Below are 5718 nucleotides of genomic sequence, written 5' to 3' on the forward strand. Positions count from 1 at the left end.
AATGTTTAATTTTCTTCTGAAAGCCTTAACTTAAAGAGATTTTAATCTAGTAAAGATTTTGGAACCCAGTATAGATTCCTTACTACAGGGTTAGTTAAAAACTTAGGGGGTATATAGCCTTTAGGTATTCTTCTAAGTTGACCCTGATATTTTCTTATATACCAATTTAATTTTTCATAAACCTTAATTTTTTATTTTTGAAAGACATTAGCATTTAAACATCCATCAGATTTTAACTTTTCAATTTGGAGTTTCAATTTATCATTTTCAGATTTTAAATTATCTAACATTTTATTTAAGTTAGCAATTTCTTTTTTTGATTCAGCTAAGCCTTTAGAAAGAGCTTTAATAAATTAAAACGACTGTTTAGGGTTTAGAGCACGTACCTTACTTACCTTATTTTGTGATGGTCCCCCTTCATCATAGCTTTCCTCTTTTAATGTTCCTCTCCCTTCATTTATGCTCATTTCTGAGCTTGACTCTTCTTCTGGCAGATGGTTGGCAATCAGTGCTAGTCTTGAGAAGGCTTCGACTTCAAATTCGGAGGACGTCGAATCATCCCACGTGGCCTTCAGAATTTTGTGCTTGGAGGAATTTGACTTCTACTTTACCTTCTTCTTGTCTTTTGCCTTTTGCTTTATTTTTGGGCAGTCATCCTTGATATGCCCTTCTTCGTTGCAATTGTAGCACCGGACCGTTCTTCTATTACGCTGATGCTTCCTCGACTGTGATTTAAATTTATTAGTTTTAAGAAATTTATTAGTTTTAAGAAATTTATTGAAGCGTCTTACCAGTAGCGCCGCTTCGGTTTCGTCGATCGACGCTTCGGAGTCGGGATCGTCCTTTTTGGCTTGTAGGGCAATGTTGAGGTTCGACTTTTCTACTTGTTTAGGCTCTACAAGTCGAGACTCGTGAAGTTTGAAGGTAGAAAATAGACTTTCTAAACTACTTACCTCAAAATCCTTAGAGATGTAGTAAGCATCTACTAAGGACTCCCACTCTGGAGTCCTTGGGAAGGCGTTGAGTGCATAACGGATGGAATCTTGATTTGATACCGATTTGCTGAGATTTGCCAGTTGTGTTATCAGCTCCTTGATTCTCGCTTGGAGTTGCGCTATGTAACAACTCGGCCCTTTGGCCTCATGGGCGACCCTTGTGGCAGCCCAACTGGCGGACCTTATGTTGTCGGCCCATTTAGTGACCTCTCACATCATCGACCAACGACCCTTTAGCCGTGTCGTTACTCACTAGGACTTTCCACCCCTGACCGGTAGATTTTTGTCTCTCCCAGGATTCGAACTCTAGACCTCCAAGCTAAGTACTAGAGTTTATGAATCCTGGTAGCCAAGTGAGCACCACTCACTTGGCTACCAGGATTCATAAACTCTAGTATTTAGCCTGGAGGTATAGAGTTCGAATCCTGGGGAGGCAAAAATCCACTGGCCAGGGGTAGAAAGTCCTAGTGAGTAACGGCACGGCCAAAGGGTTGTCGATCGACGATGTGAGAGGTCGCCAAATGGGCCGACGACATAAGGGTCGCCACAAGGGCTGCCCAAGAGGCCAAAGGGCCGGGTCGTTACAATAAAAGACGCCTTTTTATTGTAACGACCCGACGCCTTTTTATTGTAACGACCCGACCCTTTGGCCTCTTGGGCGACCCTTGTGGCGGCCTACTGGTGGCCCTTATGTCGTCGACCCATTTGGCGACCTCTAATGTCGTCGACCGACGACCCTTTGATCGTGTCGTTACTCACTAGGTCTTCCCACCACTGGCCAGTGGATTTTTGCCTTCCCTAGGATCCGAATTCTAGACCTCCAGGCTTAAGTACTAGAGTTTATGAATCCTGGTAGCCAAGTGAGTGCCACTCACCTTTTTATTATAACGACCCGACCCTTTGGCCTCTTGGGCGGCCCTTGTGGCGACCCAACTGACGACCCTTATGTCGTCGGCCCATTTGGCGACCTCTCATGTCGTCGACCGACGACTCTTTGGTAACGCCCCGGCCCGGGCGGGCCCCACCCGGACCGAACCAGGAACGACACCAGAATTACCTATCGGTTTGATGACTAGCTCCACAGACCACCGGAGGTCCTTTCAACGTGCTTTGTCCTCACTCGCACACACCCTGGAAAACTTCCCAGGAGGTCACCCATCCTCAGATTTCTCCAAGCCAAGCACGCTTAACTTTGGAGTTCTTAAGTTTGGGCTTCCGAAAAGGAAGGTGCACCTTGGTGATATGGATAGTACCATCTAACCTTTTAAGTCATATTTAACCAGAATATCAGAACCGGGGTATTACACTTTGTCCTAGTAATCTAGGTTGATAATGTCCCTAAGAGGAGTTTACGATCCTGCAGCCGTGAGCATCGTTCACTTGGCTACCATGATTCATAAACTCTAGTACTTAAGCCTAGAGGTCTAGAGTTCGAATCCTGGGGGAGGTAAAAATCCACTGGCCAGGGGTGGAAAGTCCTAGTGAGTAACGACACGGCCAAAGAGTCGTCGGTCGACGACATGAGAGGTCGCCAAATGGGCCGACGACATAAGGGCCGTCAGTTGGGTCGCCACAAGGGCCGCCCAAGAGGCCAAAGGGCCGGGTCGTTATAATAAAAAGGTGAGATGATCTCACTTGGTTACCAGGATTCATAAACTCTAATACTTAAGCCGGGAGGTTTAGAGTTCGAATCCTGGGGGAGGCAAAAATCCACTGACCAGGGGTGGAAAGTCCTAGTAAGTAACGGCACGGTCAAGGGTCGTCGGTCGACGACATGAGAGGTCGTCAAATGGGCCGACGACATATGGGCCGCCACAAGGGCCGCCCAAGAGGCCAAAGGGCCGGGTCTTTACAATAAAAGGCGCCTTCTATTGTAACGACCCGACCCTTTTGGCCTCTTGGGCGGCCCTTGTGGCGGCCCAACTGCTAGGGGATTCATAAACTCTAGTACTTAAGCCTGGAGGTCTAGAGTTCGACAAAAACTCTAGTACTTAAGCCTGGAGGTCTAGAGTTCGAATCCCGGGGGAGACAAAAATCCACTGCTAGGGGTGGAAAGTCCTAGTGAGTAACGACACGGCCAAAAGGGTCATCGGTCGACGACATAAGAGGTCGCCAAATGGGCTGACGACATAAGGGCCACCAGTTGGGCCGCCACAAGGGCCGCCCAAGAGGCCAAAAGGGCCGGGTCGTTACAGATTGTTATTGAGATGAGTGTTTTTGGTTGAATGGAAGATTGATTCTTCGTTGAAATTGAGTGAGTTTTGGATTGATTGTGCTTAAAATAAATTTTATGTGGCAAGTGGAATAATTAGAAGTATTTAATCTAAGTGATAGTCGAGTTTGATTAGTTTGTGTTGAGTTGATTGATCTATACTTAGTTATTAATCTTGGATTGATTTGGAGATATATCAAATTTGGAATTTGATAATATGTTGATGATGGAGATTTGATTTCATGATATGTTGTGGTTTGGTTAACTAGTGGTTGGTTGATCAAGATCATTATCGGATTTGAGTTAATTGAAATTGAGATATTATTTTGAGGAGATCAATAGTAATAGTTTTTCATTGTTGATTTAGTTAGGATGGAAGTTATTTTGATTGAGTATCAATCAATGAGGGGATGATGACAATTTGGAATCAAAGTTGGTAAAAAGATTAATTAACCTTTAAGTACTAGGGTTAAGAGATGATCATGTTTCGATTAGGGCTATCCTAATTAGTTTAGAGATTAGTTTAGCTATTTGATTCATATGAAAGTAGCTAAATAACATCTGTTGATGTAGGACTCTGATTTGAGACGGACATCTTGATGTGGGATTATTTAGCACGATTGACATATAAAGGCGGGTACATCCTACTTTGATTCATTAGTACTTTAACTTTAGTGCATGAGTTAGATATTCGGATAGATGTTGTATTTATCTTGACTATACTTGAATTTTTCCTGAGCTTGATACTTACTTGCTTGATCTTTTAGCTGATCGAATCCATATATATACAGTCTCTCATTGCCATCTATGTTATTTAGTAAATATTAGATACCATGTGTACTTACTTTGATTACTGTTTATTCAAATACCTTATTGAGCATGTTGGCTATAACATACCTGATTTCTGTTTATATATATGATGACTGTTGCATCTTGTGCATTATATCATTGCATGCATGTCAAGACAAATTCTCCCTTATGGTTGAGAGAGTCGTTGACCAACGTCACACACTAGGCCACTTATGGGTAATGGTAGCTAGAGGAGATGCCGCTAGTCCTATCGTGCCCCTACTCAGCCACTCATGGGTGTGGTAGCTGGAGTTGTGAGTAGCAGGGACCCTATTAGTATGTAACTAGTTAGCTACTATGCACCTATCCACTTGGCCACTCGAGAGTAGTAGTAGTAGCTGGAGTGTGTATAGTTGTCATTGTCCTGACCTCTCGACCATACAGGGATCGTGGTGCAGAGGGGTGGGCGAGAGTGACCATTCGTGTATACGCTTTTCTTATTATATTTGCTTATGTTGTTGTTTGCTTACTTATGCTGTTGCTTTATTGTATCCATGTGATATGCTTACATATATTGAGTTATATACCTATTGTAAGTTTTAAACACTGGCTCACTTTTTGGTAGTGTGTATATAGTTCCTTACTACCCCTGACTTTCTATTACTAGCTTAGTATATGGATTCAGGTATGGACTTTCATTATAATATCTCTGTAGTTCATGATACTTTTCCCTATGAGACTGTATACCTTTGGTTGTCTAGATTTATATTATGCTCATGCACTATCTGTCTATTACCCGCTGAGTCCTAGCACTCACTATCCCTTGAATTAGTTTTTCTTTCACTAGGGAACAGGTAGATGATACAAGGACACTTGGAGGATCCTAACTCCCAGTCCCACGTCACATCCGAGGATGATTTTCTAGTTGTATTTCTTGACTTATTTGTGTTTTGAATTTGTGAACTTGGTATTGTAATAACTTGGCGTGGACTTAGAGTTTTATCTTGTGGTATCTTGTATTTGGTTTGTTAATATTATGTCAAGTCGCGCCGGCTCACAGTTAGTTGTTTTATGGTTCTATGATCGTTATTTTATGACTTTCGCTATATTTTGTTACAGTCATGTGGGTTGCTTATTATACAACTGCGTGGTTATGTTCTTTTTGTTCCAGCCATGTGAACTGTGTATATAACTGGGTGGTTATATATGTTCCAGCCGTGTGGTCTATTGATAGTTTGTGAGTAGCCTTGTGACATTGTATACATGCTTCATTTATCACTGCTACAAGGGAGGTGCTGTTCAATTTTCGTCGGACAACCTTATTCTCGGAGAGTGACAAAGGCGCCTTCAATAGGATAAGTTTTATTCGCTGACGATAAAACTTTATCTTCGGCTAACTACTATTGAAGGTGCCTTCAAGCCTCTTGAAGGCACCTTCCATAAGGCAGATCAACCTCTAGCTGATTTTCTTTATGTGGGTGATTTCAGCTCATTCAGAATTGGGCTCATCAGAACCCATCTTTCGGACTTCTCCTTGAGCAGACTTCCACTTCGGCTTCTTGTTCCTCTAATGTCGCGCACATCCTTCTCATCCACCAGTGCACTCTTTTGTAGCATATCGTCCCTCGGATGCACCGAGTTAATTGACTCAATTCTCATGCCATCTTTCTCATCCATCGCATCCTTTACTTTACTTTTTATGCTCGTAAGTTCCTACACACT

The sequence above is a fragment of the Zingiber officinale genome, chromosome 2A, assembly GCF_018446385.1.
Source record: "Zingiber officinale cultivar Zhangliang chromosome 2A, Zo_v1.1, whole genome shotgun sequence".
NCBI classification, from domain to species: domain Eukaryota; kingdom Viridiplantae; phylum Streptophyta; class Magnoliopsida; order Zingiberales; family Zingiberaceae; genus Zingiber; species Zingiber officinale.